The following is a 23,401-nucleotide window of genomic DNA, read 5'->3' as shown; positions in this document are numbered from 1 at the left end:
ACTCCCCCCCCCCCCCCCCCCCCCCCGATGTCAGAGTCAAAGTCAAAGCCCCCGGCCGGCGATGGCGATTGTTCCGCGGCCATTAAAGCCACGCCGGGTGGTGCAAGGTCGCACACCGGGTTCTTGATGTTGGAGCCCACGGTGGGCGCTCGCAGAGTCCAGCGGCCATTCCAAGCCGCGCGGGGCGGTGCTGTGAGCCCCCGCTCCAGGAGCTCTTCGACCCCGCAACTCGGGCGGGAGAAGTCGCTGCTGCGGGATCCCTGAAAAGCGGTCTCCCTCCAGGGACCCGCGGACTCCCGGTGCCGCCGTCCGCCAGACCCGCAGTTGCAGCCTCCGAATCTCCGGAGGTCGGGCCGCAGCAGCGCTCCCACCACCGCTCCACCCCACCCCGCAACGGTGAGGTGACTCGTCGGCACCAGACCCCCGGTCTTCCTGTTGGAGGGCCGCTCCTCGTTTCAGCCCCAACGACAACGGAGACCCGACAAAGAAAAGGTCGGGTCTCCCGTGCAAGGAGAGATTAAAAGTTACCCCCTCCCTCCCACCCCCCCCCCCCCCCCCCCCCACACACACACACACCCCCACAAAAAATAACAAAAAACTACATAAAAACATAGACAAAAAATAATAAAACGCAGACGGGCTGCAGAGGCCGCTGCTGACGAGTCAGATGGAGACCAGCTCTTTCCGTCCTCGCTGCGAGGCTGTGCGGGAAATGGTGCAGAACGTAACAAAAGGTGAGCAGCTCCTACGAGCTGGAATTGAACCAGCGATCTAAGGATGACCATGTTTCCACTACAGTCCTCTGCTCTACCAACTGAGCTATCGAAGGAAAGCCACCAGTAAGTCTGTTTTCGTTCTTTGTCTATAACATTTTGCCCTTCTCTGCCTGCTGTCTGGGTAACTGCCGTAGAACAAACATTTTTGCATCTGCAAACTCCCCTCGATAGCTTGGGCCAGTGGCGCAATGGATAACGTGTCTGACTACGGATCAGAAGATTGTCGTTTCGACTACGACCTGGTTCGTTGTCTTTGATGCACAATGTTTTACAAGGCCTCTCCACTGCCTCAGACCTTCCTTCTGGTCGGGCATTGCTTTATTCACACCCAATTCTCATAGTCAGATACCTTTCACCTCAATCCTCACACACAATATCAGGAGTACATGCCATTTCGAAACAAAGGGTAGACATTAATGGGTCCCCTTCAGAATGGCAGGCAGTGACTAATGGGGCAGTGACTGAGATCCATCTGCGCACGCACGATTTTTAAGATTTTTAAACCTCGCTAACTTTTACACCATTCAACCGATCGGAATGAAACATGGTGCACTGGCAGCACAGAACGGTGAGTGAGCTAGCATAGCGCTATCGCGTACCATTTCTGCGCAAATAGAAAGACCGCGTAAACCAGAAGATAATAATATCAGAGTTTTAGTTATGTATCGATGAGTTAAAGGGGAAGTGTGTACAGGAAAAGTTACAAAAGACTCCCGAATTAATGGGAAGGAAAGTTTGAGAAGGGATGAGAGTAAGGTCAGGGCCAATAGTGACCGGTGTGGGAGGGGAGGTGAAATACCGAAGTCAAGGTGTTGTATATGAATGCGTGAAGTATAAAAATTAAAGTGGATGAGCTTGAGGCTCAGTTAGAAATTGGCAAATATAATGTTGTGGGAATTACAGAGACATGGCTGCAAGAGGACCAGGGCTGGGAACTGAATATTCAAGGGTAAACATCCTATCGAAAAGACAGACAGGTGGACAGAAGTGGTGAGGTAGCTCTGTTGGGGAGGAATGAAATTCAGTCCCTTGCAAGGGGTTGACATAAAATCAGGAGATGTAGTCAGTATGGATAGAACTGAGGAATTGTAAGGGTAAAAATACCCTAATGGGAGTTATCTACAGGCCCCCAAACAGGAGCCTGGAGATAGGGTGCAAGTTGAATCAAGAGTTAAAATTGGCATGTCGTAAAGGTATTGCTACTACGGTTGTTATGGGAGATTTCAACATGCAGGTAGACAGTACAAATCAGGTTGGTACTGGACCCCAAGAAAGGGAGTTTGTGGAGTGCCTCCATGATGGATTCTTAGAGCAGCTTATACTGGAGGTACTGGAGCCAACCAGGGAGAAGGCAATTCTGGATTTAGTGTTGTGTAATGAACCAGATTCGATAAGGGAACTCGAGGTAAAGGAGCCATTAGGAGGTAGTGACCATAATACGACACGTTTTAATCTACAATTTGAGGGAGAAGGGAAAATCGGAAGTGTCAGTATTACAGTTGAACAAAGGGGGCTATGGAGCCATGAGGGAGGAGCTGGCCAAAGTTGACTGGAAAGATACCCTAGCAGGGATGACAGTGGAACAACAATGGCAGGTATTTCTGGGAATAATACAGAAGGTGCAGGATCAGTTCATTCCAAAGACGGGGAAAGATTCTAAGGGGAGTTAGGGGCGACCGTGGCTGTCAAGGGAAGTCAGGGACGGTATAAAAATAAAAGAGAAGTATAACGTAGCAAAGATGTGCGGGAAACCAGAGGATTGGGAAACTTTTAAAGAGCAGTAGAAGATAACTAAAAAGGCAATACGGGGAGAAAAGATGAGGTACGAAGGTAAGCTAGCCAAGAATATAAAGCAGGATAGTAGAAGCTTATTTAGGTATGTGAAGAGGAAAAACAGTTAAGACCAAAGTTGGACTGGAAAAGGTGAATTTATTATGGGGGACAAGGAAATGACAGACTAGGTGAACAGGTACATTGGATCTGTCTTCACTAAGGAAGACACAAACAATCTCCCTGACGTATTAGTGGTCAGAGGATCTAGGGTGAAGGAAATTCACATTAGACAGGAAATGGTGTTGGGCAGACTGATGGGACTGAAGGCTGATAAATCCCCAGCGACCCAAGGACGACTATGGTTGAGCAGCTCCTTTGAGCCGGAATTGAACCAGAGACCTAAGGACCACAACCGATTTTTTCGCACACTATACCCGAAGGCAGACAGTTTTCACCTTAATCCTCACACACGATATCAGAATCATGTGCCACTTCTCTTTATCTCTTGTTTAAGAAGGAACTGCAGAAAGAAGGAAATGCATCTGTGGAGCGAAGGAAATAGGCAACGTTTCGGGTCGGGCCTCGACCCAAAACGTTGCCTATTTCCTTTGCTCCATAGATGCTGCCTCAACCGCTGAGTTTCTCCAGCATTTTTATTTACCTTCTCTTTCTCTTTAACTCGACTCGAAATGACTCGACCCAAAACGTCACCCATTCCTTCTCTCCAGTGATGCTGCCTGTCCTGTTGTGTTGCTCCAGCATTTTGTTTATCTTCTCTTCTTTCAAATCAAAGAAGACCATCATTTTTTCACTGTTGAAAAACCTGACATGATTCGCCGTCTTTCCCACTTTGAAATAAAATACAACTTTCAACTTAAAAATTTCGCAGCAGGATCGCGATTAGTCGATTCCCACGCATTTTCAATCATCGTTCAATTCAGGGTAATTTTCACACCTGGTTGATGGAGTTTATTTTTAAAGATACAGTACATTACAATAAATTGTTTCAAGCATACCCGGTGCTAAACGCACGAGCATTAAGGTGGTTACTGATGTTGCAAACAGTTATAAATGAACATAATTTCAAAGTGAAATTGGAGATTTCCGTGGAAAGAATATTTAACCAGAATATAAGGTGAGGTCGCTGCAAAATGCTCACTTAAAACAATATGCTGTCAACTCAGGATTGTTTCTTAGCCCTCTGACAGGTGTTTCAATCTAACCTCGTAGGTCGCTGTCAATCGATTCATAGCTATTAATTTTCATTCCTGGTCCGTATCGAACTTCTCCAAATGCAAACGTTTCAAGTTACGCTTCTTGTGTGGTGGGGGAGGGGGGGGGGAGGGACGCTGTAATAAAACACCATATATTTGCATTTATATAGCGACCCTGGTGCGAAATTTTTAAGTGGAAAGTTGTATTTTATTTCAAAGTGGGAATTTGAAGAGAGGGAAAGATGTTACACAGAGATTTTGATAGGAAGGAAAAGTTACAGCAGCTGAGTAAAAGATTGGTCAAATGGTAGGTTCAATGAAGATCGGGCGAGGGGGATTGGGGGTGGGCGAAAAGTATCTATAGCTTGGGACTTGCCTAAATGAGTACTGAGATGGATTATCATTCCACACCAAATTTCTTAGACAATACCTTTTATGCAATTATCACAACGCTGGATATGGATCAACGGACTATGTATGGTACATGCTTGTAAATTATAACCATATAACAATTACAGCACGGAAACAGGCCATCTCGGCCCTACAATTCCGTGCCGAACAACTTTTTTTCCCTTAGTCCCACCTGCCTGCAATATAAATTAGTAAAACAAATGTTCTTCTTTAAGTGCTGTTGTTTCTGGGATGGGGCGACTGATTACAAATAACCTACATTCTATATTTTGTCATAATGTGGCTGAAACAATGGCATATTTTGTGATATTTATTGATAGAAAGATACAACTGAGTTTGGGCAAAATATTACCTTGCAACATTCTGGATGTCTGATAGATATTGTGAAATGGAACTCAGAAATTATGGGAGAATTACATAAAACTACAATTCAAGGGTAATGAATATACTGAGTATTCTTATTTCCATCAATAACTAGGGTAAACTCACGAGCTACTACGGTAAACTCACGAGCTTCTACGGTATGACTACGTGTCAAAAAGTATCAAATTTTTACATCCCGAGTATATTTTACTTGTGGACATTTTTCAACATGTTGAAAAATCTTCACGAGTTACCACGTTATCCGAGTACCTGCCGTTAGCGCTAAGAGACGTCCCGAGCTCCGACGTACCTGCTACGTTCATTCTACGTGCTTACCACGAGTTTTGATTTTTTTTAAACTCGGGAGAGCTCTTGGGTGAACTCGCACAGTGGGACAGGGCTTTCAAGGCTTGTCTAATACAGTATGTACTCCAGAGTGCCATGCTGTTGAAATAGTAACACCAACCACAGATTTGATTGTTCATGAAGCAGTAAGAAACTGGCACACTCTCCCCTGTTTTGCGAATGGACATAAAAACAGCTTACCATCAAAGCATTAAGAAACCTTTCATCATGCCTGTGTATCCAGTCTTTTGGACAAGTGTGTGCTATCAATTTTTATACAGTTGCATCTCCATACCAGCAAGGAGTGGGAAGATCTGAAATCAATTCCAATATTTTTTCTGAAAATTCATTAGGTATCATATTTGTTCACATCATCCTCACACGATATCTTAAAGTTGCCCTTTCAGTTATAATTTTCTCTTAATTCCAATCATTTGCCCATCAGCTGGATCAAGACAGTATGACTGATGCGCCTTCTCTCAGCAAAATTCTGTAGGAAGGGTGTACATGTTACGTTGAGACTGGTAATCGGCTGAGGTATTAAAAAGACCATGGAGAACCAACTGATTTATAAAGTTACTTGCAGCAAGCTGCAGTGGCGCTGTGTGAAGAAGGAGAATGGAAAAAGCTGCCTACGGTCTGGGTAGCTGCTGTAGCATGAACACCCTTGCATCTGCAAAGCGCTCTCAATAGCTTGGGCCAGTGTGAGAATGGTAGCGCGATCGATACGAATCGCAGATCTCCATTGGTCTCCTACCTGGCTCGTGTTGTGCTGCTGTGCACATTGCTTTATACAAGTACATCTGAGCTGCATCCATGAGGAGAGAATCGCATTGTGGTCGGGCATTGCTTTATTCACACCCAATTCTCATAGGCAGTTAGTTTTCACCTCAATCCTCACATACAAAATCAGGAGCATGCGCCATTTCTCACAATCATTTCTTCTCTTTCCAATCAAAGTGAACCTTCACTGGTGCAAAACCTGACATGATGTGCCTTCTCTCCTCATTTCTGCAGCTCAGCATGTACATGTATCAAGCAAGAGACTGGCACAACACCTGCATCCAAAAGACCAATGGAGAATGCGGGCATCGATCCCGCTACCTCTCACATGCTAAGCGAGCGCTCTACCATTTGAGCTAATTCCCCTGCACTTCTCCGTCTCCTTCACGATCCACCACAGCGCAACTGCAATTCTGCAAGTAACTTTATCAATATTCAGATGTCTGTCCAATACCTCAGCGTATTATCACTCAACGTAAACTCTTACTCTTCCACCAAACATTATGGTGACACATTATGCAAAATCGCATCACTCCCTTATACAGGTGAGAAATGAATGAATTAAGGTGAACCCAAGGAGCAACTTTTTCCATACGAAGGGAGTGGCCACAGCACTAATACCCAAAGAATTTAAAGAAAATGTTGGAATTGTGTCAGAACTTAGCTCTCCCTGCTGGTGTGGTGATGTAACTGCAGAAAACAGATGGACACCTTGTGCAAACTGCATTCCATGATGAAGGGTTTCTAAATGCATTGCTGGTCAGCTGTTATTATGTACAGTCGATACTAAGGGGGGAGTGTGCCAGATTCTTACTGCATCATGACCATTCAAATCTGTAGGTGGTGTTACTATTTCAACAGCATAGCACTCTGAAGTACATGCTGTGCTAGACACTCCTTGAATATTCAGAGGTTTGATGCTTGTGCAATCCTTGCGGTCAGTTGCCAGGGGTCAGATGGAGACCAGCTCATTCCGTCTTCGCTGCTGGGCTGGGCGGGAAATGGTGCTGAACGTAACAAAAGGTGGGCAGCTCCTTCGAGCCGGAATTGAACCAGCGACCTAAGGATGACCATGTTTCCACTACAGTCCTCCGCTCTACCAACTGAGCTATCGAAGGAAAGCCTCCAGCAAGCTTGTCTGTTTTCCTTCATTGCCTTTAATATGTTGCCCTTCGCTGCCTCCTTTCTGGCCCGTTGTACAAAGTAGCATCACTCCCTCATCCAGGTGAGAGGTGAATGAATTAAGATGAACCCAAGGGGCAACTTTTTCATACCAGGGAGTGACCACAGCATTGATACCCAAAGTATTTTATGAAAATGTTAGAATTGTGTCACAACTTAGTGACAATTGTGTCCCTGCTGGGGACCCTTCTGGTCGGGCATTGCTTTATTCACACCCAATTCTTGTAGGCAAATAGTTTTCACCTCAATCCTCACACACGATATCAGGAGCACTTGCTATTTCTCTTTATCTCGTCTTATCGTTCAAATCAATGTGGACCATCATTTCTTCACAGATGCAAAACCGGACATGATGCGCATTCTCTCTTCGTTTCTGCACCTCAGAATGTACATGTATCAAGCAAGAGACCAGATGGACCCTGCATTCAAAATCCAATGGATAATGAGGGCATCGATCCCGCTACCTCTCGTATGCTAAGCAAGTGCTCTACCATTTGAGCTAATTCCCCTGCACTACTCCGTCTTCTTCACGATCCACCACAGCGCCACTGCAGTTCTGCAAGTAACTTTATCAATATTCAGATGTCTGTCCAATACCTCAGCATGTTATCTCTCAACGTAAACTCTTACTCTTCCACCACACATTATGGTGACACATTATGCAAAACAGCATCACTCCCTTATCCAGGTGAGAAATGAATGAATTAAGATGAACCCAAGGGGCAACTTTTTCATACAAGGGAGTGGCCACAGCAATAATACCCGAAGAATTTTATGAAAATGCTGGGATTGTGTCAGAACTTAGCACTCCCTGCTGGTGTGGCAATGCAACTGCAGAAAACAGATGGACACATTGTGCAAACTGCACACACAGACATGATGAAGGGTTCCTTAATGCTTTGTTGGTCAGCTATTATTGCATACATCGCTACTCAAGGAGTGTCCCAGATTCTTACTGTATCATGACCATTCAAATCTGTGGGTGGTTTTACTATTTCAACAGCATAGCACTATGAAGTGAATATTCAGAGGTTTGATGCTGGTGCAATCCTTGTGGTCAGTTGCCAGAGGTCAAGATTCAAGATTCAAGATTCAATTTATATGTCATTTGGACCCCTTGAGGTCCAAACGAAATGACGTTTCTGCAGCCATACATTACAAACAAATAGACCCAAGACACAACATAATTTACATAAACATCCATCACATCACCAAAAAAACTTATCTCTCCACTGCACTCCCCCCACCCCCGATGTCAGAGTCAAAGTCAAAGCCCCCGGCTGGCGATGGCGATTGTCCCGCAGCCATTAAAGCCATGCCGGGTGGTGCAAGGTCGCACACCGGGTTCTTGATGTTGGAGCCCCCGGCGGGCGCTCGCAGAGTCCCGCGGCCATTCCAAGCCACGTGGGGCGGTGCTGTAAGGCCCCGCTCCAGGAGCTCTTCGACCCCGCAACTCGGGCGGGAGAAGTCGCCGTTGCGGGAGCCCTGAAAAGCGGTCTCCCTCCTGGGACCCGCGGGCTCCCGGTGCCGCCGTCCGCCAGACCCGCAGTTGCAACCTCCGAATCTCCGGAGGTCGGGCCGCAGCAGCGCTCCACCACCGCTCCACCCGCTCCGGACTCGGCCAGCTCCGCGACGGTGAGGTGAGTCGTCGGCACCAGAGCCCCCGGTCTTCCTGTTGGAGGCCGCTCCTCGTTGCAGCCCCAACGACAACAGAGACCCGACAAAGAAAAGGTCGGGTCTCCCGTGCAAGGAGAGATTAAAAGTTACCCCCTCCCTCCCACCCCACCCCCCCCCCACCCCCCCCCCCCCCACACACACACCCCCAACAAAAAATAACAAAAACTACATAAAAACATAGACAAAAAATAATAAAAACGCAGACGGGCTGCAGAGGCCGCTGCTGACGAGAGTCAGATGGAGACCAGCTCTTTCCGTCCTCGCTGCGAGGCTATGCGGGAAATGGTGCAGAACGTAACAAAAGGTGAGAAGCTTCTTCGAGCTGGAATTGAACCAGCAACCTAAGGATGATGTGAGCAGCTCCTACGAGCTGGAATTGAACCAGCGATCTAAGGATGACCATGTTTCCACTACAGTCCTCTGCTCTACCAACTGAGCTATCGAAGGAAAGCCACCAGTAAGTCTGTTTTCGTTCTTTTGGTCTATAACATTTTGCCCTTCTCTGCCTGCTGTCTGGGTAAACTGCCGTAGAACAAACATTTTTGCATCTGCAAACTCCCCTCGATAGCTTGGGCCAGTGGCGCAATGGATAACGTGTCTGACTACGGATCAGAAGATTGTCGTTTTGACTACGACCTGGTTCGTTGTCTTTGATGCACAATGTTTTACAAGGCCTCTCCACTGCCTCAGACCTTCCTTCTGGTCGGGCATTGCTTTATTCACACCCAATTCTCATAGTCAGATACCTTTCACCTCAATCCTCACACACAATATCAGGAGTACATGCCATTTCGAAACAAAGGGTAGACATTAATGGGTCCCCTTCAGAATGGCAGGCAGTGACTAATGGGGCAGTGACTGAGATCCATCTGCGCATGCACGATTTTTAAGATTTTTAAACCTCGCTAACTTTTACACCATTCAACCGATCGGAATGAAACATGGTGCACTGGCAGCACAGAACGGTGAGTGAGCTAGCATAGCGCTATCGCGTACCATTTCTGCGCAAATAGAAAGACTGCGTAAACCAGAAGATAATAATATCAGAGTTTTAGTTATGTATCGATGAGTTAAAGGGGAAGTGTGTACAGGAAAAGTTACAAAAGACTCCCGAATTAATAGGAAGGAAAGTTTGAGAAGAGATGAGAGTAAGGTCAGGGCCAATAGTGACCGGTGTGGGAGGGGAGGTGAATACCGAAGTCAAGGTGTTGTATATGAATGCGTGAAGTATAAAAAATAAAGTGGATGAGCTTGAGGCTCAGTTAGAAATTGGCAAGTATAATGTTGTGGGAATTACAGAGACATGGCTGCAAGAGGACCAGGGCTGGGAACTGAATATTCAAGGGTAAACATCCTATCGAAAAGACAGACAGGTGGACAGAAGTGGTGAGGTAGCTCTGTTGGGGAGGAATGAAATTCAGTCCCTTGCAAGGGGTTGACATAAAATCAGGAGATGTAGTCAGTATGGATAGAACTGAGGAATTGTAAGGGTAAAAATACCCTAATGGGAGTTATCTACAGGCCCCCAAACAGGAGCCTGGAGATAGGGTGCAAGTTGAATCAAGAGTTAAAATTGGCATGTCGTAAAGGTAATGCTACTACGGTTGTTGGAGGAGATTTCAACATGCAGGTAGACAGTACAAATCAGGTTGGTACTGGACCCCAAGAAAGGGAGTTTGTGGAGTCCCTCCATGATGGGTTCTTAGAGCAGCTTGTACTGGAGCCTACCAGGGAGAAGGCAATTCTGAATTTAGTGTTGTGTAATGAACCAGATTCGATAAGGGAACTCGAGGTAAAGGAGCCATTAGGAGGTAGTGACCATAATATGATAAGTTTTAATCTACAATTTGATAGGGAGAAGGGAAAATCGGAAGTGTCAGTGTTACAGTTGAACAAAGGGGTGCTATGGAGCCATGAGGGAGGAGCTGGCCAAAGTTGACTGGAAAGATACCCTAGCAGGGATGACAGTGGAACAACAATGGCAGGTATATCTGGGAATAATACAGAAGGTGCAGGATCAGTTCATTCCAAAGACGGGGAAAGATTCTAAGGGGAGTTAGGGGCGACCGTGGCTGCCAAGGGAAGTCAGGGACGGTATAAAAATAAAAGAGAAGTATAACATAGCAAAGATGAGCGGGAAACCAGAGGATTGGGAAACTTTTAAAGAGCAGTAGAAGATAACTAAAAAGGCAATACGGGGAGAAAAGATGAGGTACGAAGGTAAGCTAGCCAAGAATATAAAGCAGGATAGTAGAAGCTTATTTAGGTATGTGAAGGGGAAAAACATAGTTAAGACCAAAGTTGGACTGGAAAAGGTGAATTTATTATGGGGGACAAGGAAATGACAGACGAGTTGAACAGGTACTTTGGATCTGTCTTCACTAAGGAAGACACAAACAATCTCCCTGACGTATTAGTGGTCAGAGGATCTAGGGTAAAGGAAATTCACATTAGGCAGGAAATGGTGTTGAGTAGACTGATGGGACTGAAGGCTGATAAATCCCCAGGGCCTGATGGTCTGCATCCCAGGGTACATAAAGAAATGTCCCTAGAAATCGTGGACGCATTGTTGATAATTTTCCAATGTTCTATAGATTCAGGATCAGTTCCTGTGGATTGGAGGGCAGCTTATGTTATCCCACTTTTTAAGAAAGGCGGGAGAGAGAAAACAGGGAATTATAGACAAGTTAGCCTGACATCGGTGGTGGGGAAGATGCTGGAGTCAATAATAAAAGATGAAATAGCCACACATTTGTATAACAGTAGCAGGAGCGGTTCAGGTCAGCATGGATTTACGAGGGGGAAATCATGCTTGACTAATCTTCTGGAATTCTTTGAGGATGTAACTGGGGGAAATGTACAAGGGAGAGCCAGTGGATGTAGTGTACCTGGACTTTCAGAAAGCATTCGATAAGGTCCCACATAGGAGATTAGTGGGCAAAATTAGGGCACATGTTATTGGGGGTAGAGTTCTGACATGGATAGAGAAGTGGTTGGCAGACAGGAAACAAAGAGTAGGGATTAACGTGGCCCTTTCAGAATGGCAGGCAGTGACTAGTGGGGTACCGCATGGCTCGGTGCTGGGACCGCACCTATATACAATATACATTAATGATTTAGATGAAGGGATTAAAAGAAACATTAGCAAATTTGCAGATGACACAAAGCTGGGTGGCAGGGTGAACTGTAAGGAGGATGCTATGAGGATGCAGGGCAACTTGGACAGGTTGGGTGATGCATGGCAAATGCAGTTTAATGTGGATAAAAGCGGGCCAGGTCTCTCCACTGCCTCAGTCCTTCCTTCTGGTCGGGCATTGCTTTATTCACACCCAATTCTCATAGGCAGATAGTCATTACTTCACTGATTCAAAACCTGACATGATGCGCTGTCTCTCCTCATTTCTGCAGCTCAGCATGTACATGTATCAAGCAAGAGACCGGCACAACACCTGCATCCAAAAGACCAATGGAGAATGCGGGCATTGATCCCGCTACCTCTCGCATGCAAAGCGAGCGCTCTACCATTTGAGCTAATTCCCCTGCACTTTTGTCATTCTCCATCTTCTTCACGATCCACCACGTCACCACTGGAATTCTGCAAGTAACTTTATCAATGTCCAGATGTCCGTCCAATATCTAAGCCTATTACCTCTCAATGTAAAGTGTCACCCTTCCACCACACAATTTGCTGACACGTTATGCATACCAGCATACTATCTTATCCAGCTGAGAGGCAAATTAATTAAGAGAGAACTGAGGGGCAGCTTGTTGTCTCATGGGAATGGCCACAACACTGATATCCAATGTATTTTCAGAAAATGTTGGAATTGTTTCAGATCTTAACACTCCGTAAGAGTGTGATGATGCAACTGTAGAAAATGGAAAGACACCTTGTGCAGACTGCATGCACAGGCATGAGAGCTTTCTTAATGCTTTGCTGGTCAGATGTTATTATGTACAGCCGCTACTCGGAGGAGTGTGCAAGTTTCTGGCAGCTTCATCATGACCAATCAAATCTGTGGTTGGTGTTATTATTACAATAGTTTCACACACTGGAGTACATGCTGTGCTAGACAAGCCTTGAATTTTCAGAGGTTTGATGCTGGTACAATGCTGGTGCAATCCTTGTGGTCAATTGCCAGAGGTCACATGGAGACCAGCTCTTGCCATCTTCGCTGCTGGGCTGTACGGGATATGGTGCTGAACATAACAAAAGGTGAGCAGCTCCTTCGAGCCACAATTGAACCAGCGACCTAAGGATGACCATGTTTCCACTACTTTGATACCTCCACTCTACCAACTGAGGTATCAAAGGAACACCACCAGCAAGCTTGTCTGTTTTCTCTCTTTGTCTTTAACATTTTGCCCTTCTCTGCCTACTGTCTAGGTACCTGCTGTAGCATGAACATCCTTGCATCTGCAAACTCCCCTCAATAGCTTGGGCCAGTGGTGCAATGGATAACGCGTCTGAATATGAATCAGAAGATTGTAGGTTCGACTACTATCTGGCTCGTTGTCTTGCTCTGCACAATTTTGCAAGGCCTCTCCACTGCCTCAGTTATTCCTTCTGTTCGGGCATTGCCTTATTCCCACCTAATTGAGGCAGATAATTTTCACCTCAATCCTCACATACAAAATCAGGAGCACGTGCCATTTCTCGCTATCACTTCTCTTCTTTCCAATCAAAGTGAACCTTCACTGGTGCAAAACCTGACATGATGCGCCTTCTCACCTCATTTCTGCAGCTCAGCATGTACATGTATCAAGCAAGAGACTGGCACAACACCGGCATCCAAAAGACCAATGGAGAATGCGGGCATCGATCCCGCTACCTCTCACATGCTAAGCGAGCGCTCTACCATTTGAGCTAATTCCCCTGCACTTTGCCATCCTCCTTCTTCTTCACTCTTCTCTGTGGACCATCATTGCTTCACTGCCACAGAAGGCAGTGGAGGCCAATTCACTGGATGTTTTCAAGATAGTTAGATTTAGCTCTTTGGGCTAAGGCAATCAAGAGATATGGGGAAAATCCAGAATGGGGTACTGATTTTCGAAGATTAGCCATGATCATTTTGAATGGTGGTGCTGGCTCAGAGCCGATTGACCTACTCCTGCACCTATTTTGTGCAGTTTTGGTCCCCTAAGTTTAGGAAGGACATTCTTGCTATTGAGGGAGTGCAGCGTAGGTTTACAAGGTTAATTTCCGGGATGGCGGGACTGTCATATGCTGAAAGAATGAAGCAGCTGGGCTTGTACACTCTGGAGTTTAGAACGGAGACGAGGAAACACTTTTTCTCACAGAAAGTGGTGAGTCTGTGGAATTCTCTGCCTCGGAGTGGGGTGGAGGCAGGTTCTTTGGATGCTTTCAAGAGAGAGCTAGATAGGGCTCTTAAAAATAGCGGAATCAGGGGATAGAGGGAGAAGGCAGGAATGGGGTACTGATTGGGGATGAACAGCCAACGTCACATTGAATGGCGGTGCTGGCTCAAAGGGCCAAATGGCCTACTCCTGCACCTATTGTCAATTGACTATTTTCTATGTTTCTAAAATGCAAAACCAGACATGATACGCATTCTCTCATCGTTTCTGTACCTCAATCAAAGTAGACCATCATTACTTCACTGATGCTTTGTACATGTATAAAGCAAGAGACCGGATGGCCGCTGCATTCAAAATCTAATGGAGAATGCAGGCATCGATCCTGCTACCTCTCGCATGCTAAGCGAGCGCTCTACCATTTGAGCTAATTCCCCTGTACTTTTACCATTCTCCATCTTCTTCACTCTCTACCACGTCGCCACTGCAATTCTGCAAGTGACTTTGTCAATGTCCAGATGTCCGTCCAATACCTAAGCCTATTACCTCTCAATGTAAAGTGTCACCTTCCCACCACACAATTTGCAGACACGTCATGCATACCAGCATACTATCTTATCCATCTGAGAGGCAAATTAATTCAGAGAGAACTGAGGGGCAGCTTTTTCATTCATGAGAAGGGCCATAACACTGGTACCCAATGTATTTTCAGAAAATGTTGGAAATGCTTCAGATCTTAGCATGCTTGGTATGATGATGCAACTGTGGAAAAGACACCTTGTTCAGACTCCATGCACAGGCATGATGAGAGGTTTCTTAATGCTTTTCTGGTCAGCTATTATTATGTGCAGCCGCTACTCGGGGGAGTGTGCCAGTTTCTTACAGCTTCATGACCAATCAAATCTGTGGTTGGTGTTACTATTTCAACAGTTTCGCACACTGTAGTATATGCTGTGCTAGACAAGCCTTGAGTATTCAGAGGTTTGTTGCTGGTGCAATCCTTGTGGTCGGTTGCCAGAGGTCTGATGGAGACCAGCTCTTTCCGTCTTCGCTGCTGGGCTGTGTGGGAAATGCTGCTGAACGTAATGAAAGGGGAGCAAGCACCTTCGAGCCAGAATTGAACCAGTCTTCCACTCCACCAACTGAGCTATCGAAGGAAAGCCACCACCAAGCTTGTCTGTTTTCTTTCTTTGATTGTAACATTTTGCTCTTCGCTGCCTGCTGTCTGGGTACCTGCTGTAGCATGAACACCCTTGCATCTGCAAACACCCCTCAATAGCTTAGGCCAATGGCGCAATGGATAACGCTCCTCGTTGTCTTGCTCTGCACAATGTTATGCAAGGTCTCTCCACTGCTTCAGTCCTTTCTTCTGGTTGGACATTGCTTTATTCACACCCAATTCTCATAGGCTGATAGTTTTCACCTTAACCCTCACACACGATATCAGGAGCACGTGCCAAAACACCGCTATCAGGGGGACGTTAGAGCAACCCGCCGAAGCTTCTATTCAGGTAAGACTTATTCAACAGGAAAGTCCTGGAGGACGAAGCACAAGCTGTTGGACCAATCAAGGCCAACTACGAGCAAAGCTTCATAGTTTCGGCGACAACGCACCCCACATCTTCATCGGCAGTAAGCGGTTGACTGAAGCTGGTGGCAGCATGAAAGCTGGCCAGATGTTCCACGCACTCTACCAGTTCTACTCTACAACTAAGGGACCACTTACAAGTTGGTAAGGTTTACACTTGGTTGTACAATGCACATATGATTAAGACATTTTCATCTACTTAGAGGCATCTAACCATGTAAAACTGGACAATACTAGCATTCCAAGCAGGTTGGAATTGGGCCAGAATTGTGTTTTGAGGCAGGGTCAGTGTTTTGGCCAGGATTGCATTCGAGACAGGCTCAAAAATATGGGCAGAGTTGTCTTTCGAGACAGGCTCAGAATTATGGCCAGAGTTGTCTTTTAAGACAGGTCAGAATTATCAGATAGGCTCAGTATTATGGCCAGGATTGTCTTGCAAGACAGACTCTGAAATCAGGCCAGAGTTGCCATTCAAAGCAGGCACGAAATGATGGCAGGCATGGCATGTTCATTATGAAAGATGGCTGATTAACAACTGATTTCATAGGGTGTTCCCATTTACAGGGATCATCGGAGATATTTGGAGGAGGCAATTGCTATGATGAGGCAATAAACAGTATGATGACAATAAATCATTCAAAGCGGACTACTCAGAGTTGAAAAACACTTGTTATGTCTTGTCTGGGTGATATTTTAACGCTGTATTTTGCTAAAATCCACTGTTTCAGTCTCAAACTATATTTGAGAAATTGGGCTCCTCTATCGAGTAAAACATTAAGTTTTACCAAATAGACTTTTTGGTCATTGGAATTTACCTTTAGCTATTTATTGGCCTATGATGCCGCCCTGGGCAACAGATTGGAGTTAAGAGAAACCTGTAACAGCCTTTGTTGTTATAAAGCAGCCTTCTATTCATTAAGACTGATTGGCAATATAATAGTTATGATTCAGGTGTGCAAGTGGGAGAACTGACATCATGCTAAATGACAAACTCTAAAGTGCCATGTAGGTCATTGTTAACACACCTATGCTATTACCAGCTGAAACTACCAAAGTCACAATGATGGACATCAGTATTCAGCATTGCTCCAGTAGTTTGGTCAGTAAATATTTCAGTTAACGTGGGAAATTGTCATCCCTAGTTTGGAGGTGGAGTAGATTTGCATGAGTTACCAATTCTTCAGTTATTGGTATCAACTATCTATAGACCCTACGTGCATTCTAGGGGTTAAAGAGTGATTGAGCGAATATGCATAATCTGCATGCTCAACTACAGGTATATTCAAGGATATAATACTAAGGATACTATTAATAAAATATCACTATATGCAGATGATATACTTTTATATATTACAAACTCCCAAACGAGCATCCCGAATTTATTAAATCTAATAGAGGAATTTGGCTCTTTCTCCAGATAGAATAAATTGGAATAAAAGTGAAATTATGTCATTAAAACCCCAGAAAGGGAATCACCTATTAAAAGTTTCCATTTGAAATCGCAACGGAAAAATTTAAGTATTTGGGTATTCAAGTTACTAGAAGATATAAATCATTATTTAATGCTAATTTTATACCATTATTAAATACATTTGATTCACTAATTACATTTTGGAGAACGCTCCCACTGTCACTAATCGGCAGAATAAACGCTATAAAAATGATAGCGCTACCACACATAATATATTTATTCCATACCGATATATATACCAAAACACTTTTTTTTTTAATTAGACTCGAATATTTTAAATTTTATTTGGGATTATAAAGCACATAGAATTAAAAGAAATCACTTGTGCAAACCCAAAGAGGTGGGGTGGGGGGGTTTGCATTACCTAATTTTCTATACTATTATTGGGCAATACATATTAAAAATATAATTTATTGGTTGGACAGTTCTGCTCAACAGTTGGAATGGATAAGAATGGAGAAAGAGGATTGCGCCCCCTACGATCTAGGAGCGATCATTTCTTCCCCAATAAAGCTGAATAATATGTTATATAAGAAGAATCCAATTATACAAAATACAATACGAATCTGGAAACAAATAAAATTAACTTTGACAGAGGTACTTAGAGAAGAGTGGGAACGGGAATTAATGATAAAAATTACGAAGGTTAAATGGGAAAAATACCTGATATATATTCACAAATGTTCAATTAATGTAAGACATAATCTAATTCAATTTAAAATTGTACATAGATTATATTATTCAAAAACAAGATTGAACAAATTTTATCCAAATATATCCGCCACTTGTGATAAATGTCTAGCCCAAAAGGCAACTATAACACACTCCTTAGTTTCCTGCATAAAACTTTATAGATTTTGGAATGATATTTTTGAAATACTTACAAAATTATTCAAGACAAGAATGGAACCTAATACTGAAATGATTATATTTGGTGTAATGGAAGATGGGAATAAATTGAACACATCTCAAAATCTATTCCTTAACTATGGTTTAATAATAGCAAAAAAATTAATACTTAAATTTTGGAAGGGTACATCAATACCAACGCTTAAAATGTGGATTGCAAGTATGTTGGACACCGCTCATCTTGAGGAAATGCGATTCCTCCTAATGGATAAATCAGACCAATTCATAACGAGTTGGTCTCCATTCGTCGTTTTTTTGGAATCATATGGTGCAACACAATTGTAAAAAATAACTGTTTCAGGACTGGACGAGGGTTGGTCAAGATTATAAATAATGATCTCCTTTTCTTTTATATTTTATTTTCTTTTCACTATTTTCTCTCTCAACTTTCTTCATTTACTCGTTCTCTTTCTTCACACACTATATATTTCACATCTTTCTATCCTTTACTATCTAACTTATTTTTCTTATTCTCATCTTTTTTCAATGTAACAAAAAAAAAAAGAAGTTGTACATAAAATGTATTATGAAAATATATATTAGGCACTTTGGTGCCATATGACTGTACTTACTTCTAATAAAATAAAATATTAAAAAATAAAACAAATTGGGAAATTTATTATCATTTCAACAACTTAAATCAAAATTTAAATTGAATAACAATAAATATTTTAAATACCTACAGGTATGTGACTTTATGAAGAAATATATACCAAGATTCCAAAGTATAATTTTAGACCAACTGGAAGAAGTAATGAATATCAATGCGGAGTCAACAAAATTAATATCATACTTGTATAACAGTATTTTAAATATAGAATCACCATCAACAGAGGCAATTAGAGGAGACTGGGAAAAACAATTAATGATAAAAATCTCAAAAGAAACATGGGAAAAATATTTGATACATATACATAAATGTTCGACCAATGCTAGACTTAACTTAATTCAATTAAAAATATTACATAGATTATATTATTCCAAAACTAGGTTGAATAAATTTTATCCAAATATTTCTCCCATTTGTGATAAATGTCTTTCTCAAAATGCCAATATTACGCACTCATTTGTCTCTTGTTCAACACTTTATAAATTTTGGTGCGATATATTTGATATATTCTCAAAGTTATTTAAGACAAAAATGGAACCTAATACAGAAATGATTATATTTGGAGTAAGTGGAGATGGGAACAAATTAAATACACACCAAAACTCATTTTTCAACTATGGGTTAATAACAGCAAAAAAACTTATACTTAAATTTTGGAAAAATGCTAATATACCAACATTTAAAATGTGGATCAGTAATATGCTGGACACAGCACATTTGGAAGAAATGAGACTCCTCCTAATAGAAAAACAAGACCTATTTCCTTCGCTCCATAGATGCTGCTGCACCCGCTGAGTTTCTCCAGCTTTTTTGTGTAACCCCCTATTCTTAAGGAGTTGGTTCCCATTTATTGATTTCTTGAATTCAAGTGGTGACATAGTATCATGAAAACCAACAGTTTCAGGTATGGGTAAAAGATGATTTAGAATATTTAAAAAAAACCCATCCTACTGTGGCAATGGAATAATCTCCCTCCTGCTTTCCTTCTTCACTTATTCCTTCTCTTTCACTTTTTCTTTATTGGTTTTTCACCCACGCTCACTAATCTATTCTTCACTTTTCACAACCTCTTTTTCTTCTCTCCTTTCTCACTTCTCTCTTTAAAATAAAAAAGGGAAGTTGTACAGAGAATGTAATATGTTAACATCGTTTTTGCACCAATGCATTGTACTTACTTCTAATAATTTAAATCTTTTTATTTGAATTTTGTATTTTAATTTAAATCTTTTTATTTGAATTTTGAATTCAATTTATATTTATGTTTATAATTTACTTAAGCAGAGCAGAAGGGGTGTCAGGTCTCAAAATAGTTCAATGCATACCCAGGGACCTTTGGTTATGTGAAGGCACACATATAAAACAATACGTCAAGGTCACCAAAAGCCTTCGAGGCTCTGAACTAGCAATGCTTGTTAGTTACAAAAAACTTTATAAGAACGTATCTGTTCAGACAATTTCCAGGTGATAAAACAGAGTTTGGTTTATGCAGGAGTAGATACTGATTTCCAGATCTTACTCCACCAGGGCTGCTACAAATTCAGCAGCAAGGGTTATTTACGTTCCGCTGGACCACATCCTAACGGCTGCAGCATGGTCAAACAAACGAATTTCCAAACATTTTATAATAACCCATTTGTCAACTCTATTTTACATTGTAGTTATAGTTTCCATCCAGATGAGAGGTGTGGCTATTATGATTACTTCATTTAACAGCATCAGCATGTTTTAAATCTATGTCATGACTGTATGCATTATGAAAGTTTCCCTCATTTGTCAATGAAGCAGTTGTGGTTGTGTAGACTCGTTTCTCACGGCATGAAATCACTGAGCTTTGAAATCTTCATGTAGTCACGTGACTCCGAAGTAAAATAGTTTAATCTTTATTTTATGAGGAGTTACGATGAGGGATTACGTGCCCTCCGCTCCCAACCCTCATCAAGGTCATCTGGTAGTTCTAGTCTTCTCTAATCTTACTATGTTACTTCAATTACTGTTATCTGTGATTTCACACCGCTGCTTTGAAGATTGACGCGCATGTGGAAGACCGTGGTCTTCTTCACGTAATCCCTCATCGTAACTCCTCATAAAATAAAGATCAAACTTCAAACTGGAAAGTTCTCGTTTAATCTTACTAATATACTCTGTATCAAGTGATCAAATCTTCTGTTACTACTGCAAGCTTTTTGATAATAACGCAGCAAGTGCACTTGCAAGTCGTGGTTTTAATAACAGGCCGAACATTCATACAAGTCTAGCTGAGCATGAGAACGCCAAAAAGCATTTTCAAGCTATTTCAATACATGTCTGGATTTGGATTTACCAGCTTCTGGAGAGAAGCGGCCAAATGTAAAAAAAAAAATGTATTTGGTTTAAGCGAGCTCTCGTGGAGAAAGTTGGAGAGAGTCAACTTGGGAGGAAACCAAGGAGTTAAATCGTAAAATCTGTGGTTTTATAGCAAGTCTTCCACTCAAAAAGGTCTGCAGTAATCAAAGCCCGAAAGGGTAGGATGGGGATGAAGCCCAAAATGTAATGCCTGGACTGGTTATTGGTTTTCCAGGATCTAGTTAATTAAATTACTTTTTTTTAATTTCACTAAAACAAGTGGTATTGTAACTATGTACTTTTCAGAGATGATCTACACATTTTGTTTGTTACCTGTAGGCTTACATGTATGCAATTTTATATTAAAATGTAGCTTAGATCTGTTTGGTCGCTACATTTTAAGCACTTTTTAAGCGCAGATTTTGATTACTTTCCATTCTACCGTGAAGATATAAAGTCTATAATAGACTTTATTTGTATGTCTATGATTCTACAGACCTTGGCTGGGAACCTGGGGTTCACCAAAATTGGTCCCAATTGGGCCCCGCACCTCCTAAGGCTGGCCCTGGAAGATTCAAAAGAAGGGGGGCAAGGTGGCAAAGAAGGTGAAGTACCTGGGGAACAAAACTCCCAGGGACAAGAACGATCCACCCATCCCGTCACCTCCCATTAGGGAGTCCGCAAGCCCGATATTCCAACCGAGGGCGGAGGGGATCGGGCGGGAGGAGGGGGAGCCGAAGAAAAAAGGTTGCTATGGCAACCCCAGAATCTGTGAGCCCCTCCCCTTTGAAATAGAGGAATCTCTCCAGGGAGGAGCGGGAGGGGAACGAACGGGAATCCTCCAGGGTGGAGGGGAGTACTGTGGTGGAGGAAGACTCTCGCCCTCTGGTTCGGGCCCTGGTCCCATGTTCCAGAGGGGATTCAGGGGAGTGTGGCGATGGGGACCACTCGACTGTTATAGAGCAGGGGGAGATTCCTGTTGGGAATGGAGACCCGCATCAGGCACCTGAGGAAGCACAGGATCAACCCACCCAGGACGAGGCGCAGAGCATGCCTCTGGAATTAGAGACTCTAGGCAGGGAGGGGGGGTAGGGGAAACCAGCCCTTCTCTCCCTCAGGACCTGGCTCCAGAGGGACTCCCTAAGTCTGATGCACCAGAGTCCTCTCTGGGCCCAACTGGGGAGGGATAGATGGCCCCATTACCAGGGCCGGATTTAGATGAAGAGAGGCCCTAAGCTGTGAGGCCCACTTGTGAGGCCCCCTCCCCATTGATTTTCAGCGCTGGCGGCAAGGCAGCCATGGCGGCCAAACCTCCCACAATTCAAAGCGAGGGAGAAAGTGCCCAGCGCCGACCAGTTACCGTTGCAGTGCGCAGTGCGCATGTGCAGGGCGGGAGGACGTGCAGGGGGGAGGACGTGCAGGCCGCAACAATGAGCGTGTGCAAGGCGGCCTGCCGTGCCGGCAGATGAGGAGCAAGCGGAGCTCGGCGGCCCGGACACGGATAGAGGGAGGAGATGGAGAGAGAGAGATAGAGAGGGGGCCCGTCCAGGGTTGAACGGTAGGTGTCCTGCCTTGGCCGGAGGCCCCCTAGATTTCGACGCCCTAGGCTTCAGCCTATGAAGCCTGGTGGTAAATCCGGCTCTGCGAGGCCCCCCTAGACCTCAAGGCCCTAAGTTTAAGCTTGTCCAGCTAGTAGGTAAATCCAGCCCTGCCCACTACCGATGGTTGACTTCCCGGGTACATCTGGGGAAGGCCCCTCTGCCACTGGTCCCAGGGTTGGGACTGAGGTGGAGGAGAGACCAGCGGGTGGGGTAGAGGCAACCGCTGCTCAGGGTGAGGCGGGTGCTTTGAGCACCAAGGGTTGGGAATGGTGACTCCATCTGCAGTGAGCAGGTGGAAGGGGACTCCTCGGGCAATGAGTCAATGGATGTTCTCGCTCCCCCCAACGCCACTCCACTCATTCCAATAGAGGAGATCCGCGAGTTCATCACGGCCACCGAAGGAGCCCAACATCGGCCCAGACTGGCCTCCCTTCGGTTGCCGAACTTACAAGTGCTCACTAGCTCGCTGACCCACATCCTCAAAAAGAGGGGGAGGGGCAAGAGATCAAATGGGGTGAAGGGGAACGACCGGCGTCAGCTCAGGTCCTTTAAGGACGACCTGCCAAGGCCGAGATCAGCGTAGTTGCTGCTGAGGGTAGAGGTAGCAGTAGAGCGTCCCTTGTAGCCATGATCCGTAAGGAAAGAGACGCACCGCCAATCCAGCTAGGGTCCGCAGGGGTAGGAGCTACAGTTAGAGCAATCCCGAGGCGTGTACGTGAGTCCGCGGATCCAATTGCTCAACGATTTGGACCTCGGTTCACCCTTCTTCTATTCGCTGGAGAAGTGGCCGGGGGTCCGTCAGCAGTTAGTGGAGCTGCTCGCTGATGTTGACTGCCCCGTCACTGAACCAGAGGATATCAACGCAGTGGTTCGTTCCTTTTATGGGACCTTGTTCTCACTAAATGGTTCAGGAGGGGACGAGTGCAGTGATCTGTGGGAAGGTCGAGCCATGGTCGACCCGGAGGGTGCCGAGCGTCTGGATGCCCCCCTGACACTGGATGAACTGACCGCGGCCCTCCATCAGATCCGAAGCGGCAAATCCCTTGGCCTGGACGGGCTG

At 44.3% G+C, this 23,401-nt stretch overlaps 5 non-coding genes across 5 annotated transcripts; all 5 read right to left on the bottom strand.

The window, feature by feature from the left end:
* Window positions 1-743: 743 nt before the first annotated feature.
* Window positions 744-829, bottom strand: trnay-gua (transfer RNA tyrosine (anticodon GUA)). Its single transcript is given in 2 exon segments — window positions 744-779; window positions 793-829. It is a non-coding gene; the product is annotated as a tRNA-Tyr (tRNA).
* Window positions 830-6,697: 5,868 nt separating this feature from the next.
* trnay-gua (transfer RNA tyrosine (anticodon GUA)) lies at window positions 6,698-6,783 on the bottom strand. The gene is given in 2 exon segments: window positions 6,698-6,733; window positions 6,747-6,783. It is a non-coding gene; the product is annotated as a tRNA-Tyr (tRNA).
* A 2,102-nt stretch (window positions 6,784-8,885) lies between these two features.
* On the bottom strand, window positions 8,886-8,971 carry trnay-gua (transfer RNA tyrosine (anticodon GUA)). The gene is given in 2 exon segments: window positions 8,886-8,921; window positions 8,935-8,971. It is a non-coding gene; the product is annotated as a tRNA-Tyr (tRNA).
* Window positions 8,972-11,991: 3,020 nt separating this feature from the next.
* On the bottom strand, window positions 11,992-12,064 carry trnaa-ugc (transfer RNA alanine (anticodon UGC)). The gene has a single exon. It is a non-coding gene; the product is annotated as a tRNA-Ala (tRNA).
* Window positions 12,065-14,204: 2,140 nt separating this feature from the next.
* On the bottom strand, window positions 14,205-14,277 carry trnaa-agc (transfer RNA alanine (anticodon AGC)). The gene has a single exon. It is a non-coding gene; the product is annotated as a tRNA-Ala (tRNA).
* Window positions 14,278-23,401: the final 9,124 nt, after the last annotated feature.

The sequence above is a fragment of the Leucoraja erinacea genome, chromosome 43, assembly GCF_028641065.1.
Source record: "Leucoraja erinacea ecotype New England chromosome 43, Leri_hhj_1, whole genome shotgun sequence".
Taxonomy (NCBI): domain Eukaryota; kingdom Metazoa; phylum Chordata; class Chondrichthyes; order Rajiformes; family Rajidae; genus Leucoraja; species Leucoraja erinaceus.
The sequence above is the reverse complement of the archived record's forward strand: the minus strand, read 5'-3'. Positions and strand labels throughout refer to the sequence as shown.